The sequence below is a fragment of the Ursus arctos genome, unplaced genomic scaffold, assembly GCF_023065955.2.
Source record: "Ursus arctos isolate Adak ecotype North America unplaced genomic scaffold, UrsArc2.0 scaffold_14, whole genome shotgun sequence".
Classification (NCBI taxonomy): Eukaryota; Metazoa; Chordata; class Mammalia; order Carnivora; family Ursidae; genus Ursus; species Ursus arctos.
Window position 1 is genome coordinate 5599362 of NW_026622808.1, and position 11855 is coordinate 5611216.

Below are 11855 nucleotides of genomic sequence, written 5' to 3' on the forward strand. Positions count from 1 at the left end.
GGGATGCACATGCTCTCTCCCCAAAGTGCCGAGACCTCTCACTCACCCGTTTCCAAGGCGAACGGGGCTCAAACCAGCCTTTTCCTTTGTTCCCCACTGCCGAGTCACCCGGCTCAGGGCAGAGAAGTGACAAAGACGAAACCAATTTCCTCTCCTGAGATCCCATTTTCCCGAGTCAGGGAGGGACCTGCCTTCCTACCTTACCCCATCCGTGTGTCTCACCCTTTTCCCCACCAACCCAGCTCCCGGCTGCAGAGGGCCCCCACCCTGATGTGAATTTGGCCACTACCGTAGTTGGAAAGTCCTAACCTCTTGAAGAGGAAAGCGGTGCCGGCCCCAAGCCTTGGGACACTTGTCTGTCCTCTGGAAAATTCCACCCCACATCTGCTTTGCAGGAGCTGCTTTGTCAAGAACTCAAAGTCCTTTTTGTTTACTTTCCCACTTTTTCCCACAACCTCCTGAAAAAGGCAGAGAATGGCAAAGATCTGTCTTTTAATTTCGCAGGTGGACAGGAAAAGGTCAAAACAGAAGAGGGGAAAAGAGGGAGCCCCAGAAGATAGAAGACAGAAGATGACCCAGGGCCAGCCTCTGAAAGCCAATCACTATCTTAAGTTCACAGGAAACCCCAGCCACCCCAGAGTGCTGTGCCGGAAGCTTCCACGAGAAGAAGGGATGGGGTCGGGGGACTGGATCTGTATCATGCCAGGACTCCCACGGGGCTGCTGAGACTTCACAGAACACCCTGACCCCTGACAGCACATGGAATGCCCTCAGCCACGCATCCGACGTGGGTGAGGAGGGTGCCCTCACTTTGCAGGATGGTGCTTTGCTGGGTCAAGCGAGCACCTGGGCAGAAAGCTGTAGACTCTCTCCTGGGGACCAGAAATGGCAGGTGGACATCGAATTTGAGGTTTCAGAAATTCTTAGGGGGTCTTAGCTATTTCTTAGCCAAACTATAGGTGCCGTCCGTGTAAAAGGAGCACAAACGAGGATGAAGAGAATGTCCCTTAGCACCAAGCCATGCAGCTCTTCTGAGCAACTTGGAGAGCCATGGCAGAAAGGTGGAGACAGCAGGGGGTAAGCAACACTTCGTTGCCCCGGATACCATCTGCCAGTGTTATGATGCTGACAAACTCCCTGGTCCCCCGCCTTCAAAGGCCAGCTCGTTGTCTTTTGGCTGCTCAGCAGAAAGTCATTAAGTCAGGCATCCACAAGGAAGAGTTGTTGCCCAGCATCTTTAAACTATTTCAACACAGCAAAGGATGGAGTTTGCAAACGTCGACATCATGAGACAGTGCTGTTGGTTGCTTTTGTAGGCGTTTGACGTGAAAGCAAGACTCCAAGAGTTTCTGTGATGGAGGCTCTGGGGAGGGGCCCGGCTGCGTACATTCCATAGGGGATTCAGGGCCGCTGACGTTTGAGAACTCCGTGCTGCAGACTTGTCTCCCCTCCCCCCACCCCAAGTTACAGGCCCTGAGCCTCTAGGAAACCTTGCAGAGCTGCTCCCCACCCTCAGCTGAACGGCTTTCCAGAAGGGGGAGGAGGAGGAGAGCTATAGGACAAAACCTTGCCCTAACAACAGTTTTGGAAATCAAAACGCAGATTTAACGAGGGAGGAAGAAAGAAGCTCTGTCCTCCCGCCTCTGCTCCGTGGAAGTACAAAGGGTGCACCAACCCATTGCCGCCACTAGATGGCGGTCAGAGAAACAAATGCTCCACGAGGCCGGACATTCCTAGGGGCCCAAATTTGGCTTCCACGCATCTCTTTCTTGGCCTCCCGGAGTGTTTATACATATTTCCAGGATATTTCACAGAAAAATCTAGATTTCCAGGCTCCCTTGCAAAAACGATCCCGAGATCTGGCATTCTGCAGGCCTGCAGCTCTCCGGGCAACCGCCCCTGGGAACTCCCCTGGGCTTCTGGTTTGCGCTGTCTTCTCCTGGCCGTCCCTCCTCCACTGGACCTGCCTGGCCTCTGTATGGTCATCCCAATCGCCCAATCCCACCTAATAGGGTGTCAGGTGATGTACAGAGGTAGTTTTCAGAGAATTGTTAATTCAGAGCAGGAAAAGGAACGCTGACAATTGCACTCATGTCTTTTTCTAAGATTTGCCCCTTTACTCGGGTTTCACCCACTACACCCGAATTTCTGCTCCCATACCCCAAGCTGGGTGAGGGGCCCCTGATAGGTGCCCTCACTGCTCAGCACCCCCCAAGGGCCCTATCATAGGTCTTACCGTGCAATCATCAAAAGTCCAGACTGTTCCTTTCTCTTGCATTTGTATGTGAATTCCGTAAACGCTGGGACCAAGATCATCTTGTACCTGGCTCTTCAAAGGAATTCAATAAACAGGGAAGGAAAGAAAGAAAGGAGGGAGCCATTGGTTCTCAAACCTGAGTGGGCATCAGTATTGGGGCCCTGGTGTGTCTGATTCAGTGGGTCTGGGGTGGGGCCCGAGAATTCGCACTTGTCACAAGTCCTTGGGTGATGCTGATGCTGTTGGACCAGGATCCACATTTTGAGAATCTCTGTTCTTGGCGCATCTTTTTCGGAAGACCAGCTTCTATCAACAGTTGACAGATTTGCTCATACTGCTCTCATCTCTGCCTTTTTATTTTGGAATCTCAGAAGCGCTCATTAAATACTGGTTCAGCGACACAGACGTACACTGCTTTTGCTGCCCCTGCCTGCCCTGCGCTGGAGGAAAGGCGCTGCTAACGGTGATTTGCTTGCATTTGAAGCTTGGGCCCAACAGGGCGGAGAACTGGTGTGTATAATGAGGAAGGCTCACTGCCTTTCTTGGAGCAACAACTTGCGGGATGAAAAATGTAGGAAAAATTGGGGTGGGATGGGTGGAATGCGGGATAGAAAATGATACAGATGCCGATCGGAGCATCGCATCCCTGCCTTCTGAGCGTGGACCGGAAGGCCTCGGAGTCCTTCTTAACACAATACTCACAGCAGCGACTCTAAACCAGCCTGGGTTGGCACACGAGATGGAAACCAGGTGTCCCTGATACCCTGGAAGGATACTGTTTGAAAGCAGAGTCCAGTAAAGAAGTCACTGCCTTTCTTAAATCCTGGAGCCCCGAATAGGGCAGAGAAGATGGACAGATCCACCTGGCGGGAAGTGACTATTCAACAAGCAGAACATAGAGTTATCAACCGAAGGTTTGGTTCCCTTCAGGTTCTTGGTCGCAGGAATGCAGTTGGCAAAGGAATTCCGCGGACAACTGAGTAATGTATGTCAAGTGAAGCCCCCTGAGAACAGGGCCCCAGACTGGTAGGAGCTCCCCCGCCTACTCGCCTCCTGCACTGCTCAGCTGCAAAGCAGATGGAGCCGGGCAGCTGCGATCTTCTGCACAAACCTCAGGCCCTGGAGGGAAAAGATGAGTGTATGCTGCCACCAAGTGGTCACGTCTGGGAACACGACGTGGCTAAGGAGGAAACAAAAACCAGTCAACGTCTAATGAAAGAGATGCAAGAGAGGAGAAAAACTGTCATTATTTTATTTTAGTCTTTTCCAGCAAACTGGAACCCGCATCCCCGTTTTTGTGTATAAAACACAAGTATCCAAGACAGAGTGTCAGAATCTTTTGATATCCCCGACCAGGAAGAAAGGATGGATTGGGAATTCAATTCAGGCCCTGTTGGGTCCCGTCCAGATGGTCAACCAGCTGGTCACACGGAGTCCCCTCCAGTCAATTACTTTTCTTGATGTTTCTAATCAACGGTATTATATATGTGATGCTATAAACTTTTATATTTAATATTAGCTCATAACTCAGGATCCTAAACCAGATGTTTTGGGTGAGAAAGACATTGATGACTTATCAGTAGATTGAACCCAGGCCACTGGCTGCTCTCCAGCTGAGCTGTGGAGAGAGTGGTTGCTACCAGCTTCTTCTAGGTATAGTGGGGGCGGGGCGGAAAAGGGAACGGGGATGGGAAAATAAACCCGCATCCAAGATCTTGAGGTTTTTTCTCTCTCCCTCTCTCTTGTAAAACAGGAGCTTGTAGCATTGTCTTAAATTAATAATAGGTATTTGCAATCCTCTGGACATACCCTCCTCCCCTTTCTAGCATTATGATGTTGGGGGGTGGGGGAGTGGATGGAAGGAAGAAGAAAGAAAAATCTTCGGCCAAGAGAGGGTGACCCCATTGACTCCCACAAACCAGGGGGAATCACATCTTTGGACTTTTAACTGACTTTTCCTCCCAGAGACTCCCCCTTTGCACTTCCCCCATCCAAGCAACAGGGACCCACTTGTGGGGGGGGGGGAGATTAGGCAGAATGGGGAGGAGAGAACAAAGGAGCCTTCTGGGCTCTGGTTTCAAGACCCTGAAGGAGAGGAGGAATTCCTGCCCCACCACCCCTCTTGAGAAATGTCCTCTGATCTGTGGGGAGGGGACGAGAATTACTGGTGGGTCCCCGAGAGAGAAGTTTGGTGGCTGGCTTCCTGGGTCAGAGTTCTGGGGGAGGCAACAGAGCCCGCACAGGGGCCTGGGTGATGCCAGAGGAGCGAATCCCCCCAAAAAAGCAAGTGCTCAACAGGGTGCTGGGTACATAGCAAGTGCTCGAAAAATTGTAGCCCTTACTGCTTTTTTCAGGGTCCTCACATCTCAGATGGCGTGATCTTCACCAAAGCCAAGTTCCCTGTGGGACGCTCCTTCAGCAAGGACAGTCAGCACAGGTCACTTCTCCCCATTTCTACCTTGCCTCCTAACATCAGACAAGACTACTTTTAACCCAGTGTCCTAAAACAAGCCAATCTAAACCAATATGGGATGGCGAATGGGAATGCGTCCACTTGGCTAGGCCACAGTGCCCGGATATTTAATCACACGTTATACTAGATATTTCTGCTGAGGTTATTTTTTTAGGTGAGAGAAACATTTAAATCAGTAGCCGTTGAGTAAAGCAGACGACCTTCCAGAATGTGGGTAGGCCTTGTCTAATCAGTTGAAGGCCTGAGTGGTGAGAGAAAAGAAAGACTGAGAATCCCAGATAAGACGAGGGAATTCTGCCAGCAGGTGGCCTTCGGATTTATCTACAACTCCTCTGGGTCTCTGGCCTGCTGGCTCACCCTGTGGATTTTGAACTTGGCAGCTTATATGATCCCATAAGCCAATTCCTTCAAATAAATGGTTCTCTTGCTACACAACCCCTGCCCTCCCCCTCACCCCGCAACACACACGCATTCTCTATTGGTTTTTTTGGAGAAGCCTAATACACAGTGATTCCACAAACACACAATGGAATCCACACAAACGGTTTTTCTCGGGGCTGTACTACTCTGCTGGGCTGAAGAGTACGGGTGTTTCCTGGCGAAGTGTTGGGAGACTAAATCTCTCTGAAGCTCAGTTTCTTCATCTGTAGAATGAGGAGATTGGATGATAGCAGGAAAGGCAAATAGATTTAGTTCACACGCCACCTGGAATCTCTGAGTGGTGGCATCCAGAAACAGTGTTAAGAAGGATTCTGAGGCAGTGTCTGTGGCGAGGGGAAGGGGCGCTAGGATCAGCCCGTAGAGTGTGCAGAGTGGGGGTGATGTGACCACTCGTGACCCCTCCTCTGTGCTTGTGGAGCCTGATCTCTTGGCATTTGGCAGCTTGAATCTGCCCTCTTTGCTTTAGTACATTCTTTTCTTTCTTTGGTTCGACTGGTTTCAATCTGACTCTAGCTGAGGGATGGTGCCTTCTCACTGGAAACAGTGCTTAGCACTTAAAGCCACTAAACACAGGTGAAGGTTGCGGCCCGGTCGCCCTCTAGTGGCCATGGAGGGCATTGCATGCCCCGGGAGGGTTTGGCTGTGACCTGACCCTGCCCTCTGACCAGGTCCCCCCCAATCTGACCCTGACACCTGCAGGCAGAGCGTCAGGGCCAGCAGATTATAGGAGCCACCCAGACAATGTTTCATTGAGAATATGGTTGGATCTCGGAGGTGTGCTGATAATCAGGAGACTTAACCGCTCCAGCCTAGAGCCAGCTGAATGCACCTGCTAGGTCAGGGGAAGGGCTAGCCTCCCTCCACCTGAGAAGAATATTCCTATAAAGTGGGAGAGAGGTGCCTTACGGCGTCTTACTCCGCCTCCAGGCGAGTGTCTGAATCCCCTCATTTCAGATTCTGGTTCAGACTTTGCAGTTGGGATCGTACAGAGAGAGGGCCCCCAAAGTTCTCCCTTGTAATGTGCAGGGCAGCAGATAAAGGGGGAGTTGGGGGCGTCCCAGGTACAGGGGGGCTCGAGGAGGAGAGGGTAGAGTGAGCTGTTAGGGGCTGAACTGTGCCTCTCAAAATTCAGAGGTTGCAACTCTAATCCCCAGGATTTCAAAACGGGACTGTTTTTGGAGACGGGGTCTTTAAAGACGTGATTATATTAAAATGAGGCCATTATGGTAGGCCCTAATCCAACATAGCCGGTGTCCTTATAAGAAGAAATTTGGACACACGACAGCCACCCTAGATGCACAGAGGAGAAGCTATGTGAAGGCACAGAAAGAGGATGCCCCGGAAGAAACCGACCCTGACGACCTTGACCTTGGACGTCCAGCCTCCAGAACGGTGAGAAAATTAATTTCTGTTGTCTAAGCGCCCCCGTCTGTGGTATTATGTTATGGTAGCTGGAGCAAAGGGACACCAGGCAGGCCTTCTATGCCATCAGCCGACACCTTCACCCCCTCCACCCCCACCCCAAGTCCCCAGCACTGGGCTTGACAATGAAGGTCCAAAAGGAACAAAGCATAGGAAGCATTAACTGCAGCCGAGCTGTAGCCGCTCAGAGCCTGGGACAGGTAGAGCCTATTTTTCTTTTTTTTTTTGAGACTCCCGGTATATTAAAATATATACCAGAGTCTTAAAAACTGTAGTAGTCTTTCGTTTGAAATCGAAGTGTAACTAACACACTGGGTTATATTAATTCCAGGTGTACAATATAGTGATTCAACAATTCTATACGTTTCTCAGTGCTCCTCACGCTAAGTCTGCTCTCAATCCCCTTTATTTCCCCCATGCCCCCCCCCTTCCTCCCTTCTGGCGAAAATGGTGGTATTTTTGAAAACACAAAGGTACCTTTAACACACAATGATGCAACAGAATGTTGCTATGCCCAAGAAAACGATGAGATTTATTTTAAAAATCAGTCTACAGGATAGATGAGGGATCAACAAACAGCTTCTGTAAAAGGCTACGTGGTCAGAGGTCCAAGCAGCCGCCCCGACACGTACATAAAGGGCACGGATGCCTTCCGATAAAGCTTTATTTACAAGCACAGGTGGTGCGCTGGATTTGCCCCCAGGCCTTTTCTTGTTGACCTGGGGTATAGTCACTACGATCCAGGAAGGGCACCCAAGTTGAAAGTTGTATGAAAGGCACTTCCAACCAATCCGGCTCATGTATTGACTGTGTAACCTCAGGTAGAAATACTATCACAGTTTAGGGGCGCCTGGGTGGCGCAGTCATTAAGCCTCTGCCTTCGGCTCAGGGCGTGATCCCGGCGTTACGGGATCGAGCCCCGCATCAGGCTCCTCAGCTATGAGCCTGCTTCTTCCTCTCCCACTCCCCCTGCTCGTGTTCCCTCTCTCGCTGGCTGTCTCTATCTCCGTCAAATAAATAAATAAAATCTTTAAAAAAAAATACTATCACAGTTTAAATGGGAGTCCCTCCCTGAACGGGGAGCCTAGGCCAAAACATCTGAATCCGATCCCCGGGTGCTGATTAGCCGCTGATCAGGCTTTGGGGTCAGGCAGGTGTGTTGACAATTAGCAGGTTACTGACCGTCTGAGCCTGTTTTCCCTTCTGTGAAGGGGGGTAAGGATTACACGCTAGCCGACTGGTGAGTAGTAGTAAATTAAGTAATTTATACAGAGGGTTAAGTCAGTAAGCAAAACCTGCAGAGGGCTCCTCCTGCCTGCAAGGGGGCGGGGGAGCAATGTGACAGCCCCGAGAATATAGCTGGGGGGCTAAGCTAAGGAAGTCCAGCTTGAACTATTTCAAAGTTCTTAGTACCAAAGAATAGGTAGTTTTGAGGACCTGAGGAACTTGAGGGTGATATAATTTGTCTTCGGAAGACTATTTGATTAGTTTCAAAGTAACTTTTGCTTAAAAAAAGATCTTGTCAGGTTTCTAGGGGGTCTAAACCTGGGACACCTGAGTTATCTCGTGGTGTCGGGTTTCTAGGGGGTCTAAACCAGAAACACCTGAGTTATCTCGTGGAGTCATTGGGTTTCTAGGGGTGTCTAAACCAGGAACACCTGAGTTATCTCGTGGCGTTGTTGGGTTTCTAGGGTCTAAACCAGGGACATCTGAGTTATCTCGTGGTGTTCTCGGGTTTCTAGGGGGTTCTAAACCAGGGACACCTAAGTTAGACCCAACGAAGACAACATCGTCTACATTCCCTTAGAACGTTTCCCTCTGCCCTGGGGCCACGCCCCCCAAGACAGCAGCTTTCTGAGCTTTTGGGTGGCAGGACTATGTCGGTGCTACTCCCATCTGTACGCCAACGTCTTACCACAGGATCTAGAACCTAGTATAAGCGCCACGTGTTGATTGAGGGATCTTTCCCTCCAGGTGTCTCTCTGCAGGGTCTTTGATCTTCTTCGACAAAGGGGTGGAATCTATTGCCCCTCCCCTTGAATCTGGGTGGGTGTGATTGTGACTTGCTTTGACCTCTGAGCCTAGTCCTTTGGGGGTATCGGCATTTCACATTTATCCTCTTGGGAGGCTCAGCCTGATTACCCAATGAGAATGATCTGGGTGGAGGGTGAGTCCACGTGGAGGTGTACCCCGAAACACACCCAGCACCAAGGCTCCAGACGGCAGTGAGGCCATGCGGGATACTCCACCCACCAAGCTACCCTAGCAGCCACCGCAAGGGACACAGATGATGAACCATCCTTAGTGAGCAAAACTGTGAGCGTTAAGATCACTGGAAATGGTTTTCAAGCCTCTTGACTTTGGGGGTCGTTTGTATACACAGCGACGGAGAGCTTTAAGAGACTCAGCGCGAGAGGAAGTAGTTAGCTTGTATAAAATGCTGGTATCGCTGAATCTAGAAAGCCCACTGCCTCTGAGTCCACTTTCCCTGCTGCCTGATGTCAGGCTTCCTCTACTCCTGCAAGTCTGGAGAACCTCTTCTGTCTCTGACTCCTCCTTCTGGAAGTACCGGTCAGACCATCCTGAGAACACATCTGTTGCTGTCTGGGTCGAATGTGGGGCCCTGTTTAACCTCAAGGGCACAGATTCATTGACGCTACTGCGTTCTTCCTAATTTCCTAGTGTTATTTGCCTTCTATAATCCAGGCCCTGTCCTAGGAACTGATGATACAGCAGAGAACCAGACTGACAATGCCCTGTACTCGTGGGATTTACATTCCACGATGAACTCAGATTGGGCAAGTCCAGGCTTTTGTGTTCTTTTAGGCATAAAAATAGGACCCGGAGCATCGCTGCAGAAAGGCATACCATGCCCTGGAAACAATCTGATAACCGCTAACTTGCCCTACCTTCTTCACCCATCTCTTGGAATTTTATACCAATAGATGACCACCAGTGAGTCTTCCCATATTTTTTAAGGTATAAGCAGTTTGGGATTACCTGACAGGAGCCTAGGGAACCAGTAAAATAGAACCACAATTTATTTGTGTGTGTGTGTAATTTAATATTTTTTAAAAAGGCTCAAAGTGTTCATCAAGGAGCACCTGGGTAGTGTGGTCGGTTAAGCGTCATCCACTCTTGATTTCTGCTTAGGTCATGATCTCAGGGTCATAAGCTCGAGCCCCATGTTGGGCTCCGTGCTCAGCGGGGAGTCTGCTGGAGAGTCTCCAGCTCCCCTGCCCCTCCCCCCTCTCACGTGCTCTCTCGCTCTAAAATAAATCTTAAAAAATATATATATAAGGGAAAATCAGTATTTTATTGCACTTTCTAACTTTTCAAAAAAGTTTATTTTGTCCCCCACCCCACCGGCTTTATTGAGATGTAACTGACATATAATATTGTGTAAATTTAAGCTGCACAAGACGATTTAAGTCTGTATTGCAAACGATTACCACCAGGTAACTACCATCCATCACCTCACTGCTACCTGTGTGTGTGGTGGTCAGAACTTTTAAGATCTACTCTTAGGAACTTTCAAATATATAGTATTGTTTATTACAGTCGCTATGCTGCACATTAGCCCCAGAACTTATAATGGACTTTGTACCCTTTGACCACCTTCATCCCCCACCCCTGGGTAACCACCAACCTACTGTTTCTAGTTCAATTCGTTTTAAATTCCATCTATAACTGAGATTATACAGTACGTCTTTTTCTGACTTACTGCACTTAGCATAATGCCCTCGAGTTCCATCCACGATGTTGCAAATCCTTGTTTGCTGAGTGAATAATATTACACTGGATATATGCAATAATTATAAATGATAAATATGCTCATATTATTGCATAAATATATACAAACCTGTATATGATACAATTATAAGTATATACTTACACAGAGATATACATACATATCTCACGTTTTGTTTATCCATTCACCCAACAATGGACACTCAGGTTGTTTCCATGTCCTGGTTACTGTGAACAATGCTGCAGTGAACATGGGGTGCCTAGATCTCTTCAAGACCATGAATGCATGACCTTTGGATACAGGCCCAGAAGTGGGGATTGCTGGATCCTACGGTTCTATTTTTATTTTATTTTTTTAAAGGAACCGCCGTATCATTTTCCCAAGAGGCTGCACCAGGTTAGATTCCCACTAACCACGCACAAGACTCCCTTTTCTCCATATCCTCGCCAACACTTGTTTTGTCTTTTTGATGAAACCATCCTAACAGGTGTGAGGTGGTATCTTGTGGTCTCCATCTGTATTTTCCTGATTAGTGATGTTTGGCACCTTTTCACGCACTTCTTGGCCATTTGTATGTTTTACTCAAGAAAAACGTGTATCCCTTTGCCCATCTTTAAATTGATTTTTTTTTTTTTTGCTATTGAGTTGTACTTCCTGATGGATTTTGTATATTAACCCTTTATTGGACACATGATTTGCAAATCTTATTCTGTAGGTTGCCTTTTTCATTTTGCGGATCTAGTACTGTTATTTTTAAAGATTTTATTTGGGAGAACGAGCACAGGGTGAGGGGGGTGGCGGCACACAGCAGATGCAGGGGGAGAAGCAGGCTCCCTGCTCAGCAAGGAGCCTGATGTGGGGCTTGATCCCAGGGACTCCGGGATCATGATTTGAGCTGAAGTCAGACGCTTAACCAACTGAGCCACCCAGGTGCCCCTGTTGTTTTTTGAATACTTGTGGGGATGGTAGTGCCATCGTGCTTTCTCTGTTGAAGCCCTCCACAGGTGACAGCAGCTTAGGCGATATTTTCCTGATCCTTACCAGCAAGGTTACTCCAAGTACAGAACCTATTTTTACATAGTTGTGCACTAACCTTCCACGAGCCAATGTTACGTTTGGGTGGAGCTTCCGGGTAAATCAACCTCCCTGTTTCAGGGTGCTCCTTGTATCTCTTTAACTGAGATCTCGCTCAGGGAGAAATCCTCATCAGGTCTGGAAAGGACAGTAAGTCCTTTCCTGCTCTTCAAAGGGCTTGTCCTGGGGCATTAACCCAACGACGTCCCCCGTCAGCCACCTCTTAGCCACAGTCGGGTCGTTTCAATATATTTTACGTGGCTTGAAGCCTTTTACTTCCCTTTTATTTTTGCTACGCATTTACTAGGTGCCTCTTTCGTACCACTGCCACTGAAAGCACTTTCAAGATGTTATCGGGTGCTTTAATTATAAAGACCTTAAAGCATAGTTACTGTTAATACCGCCCCACTTGACAGATAAGGAAACTGAGGCTCACA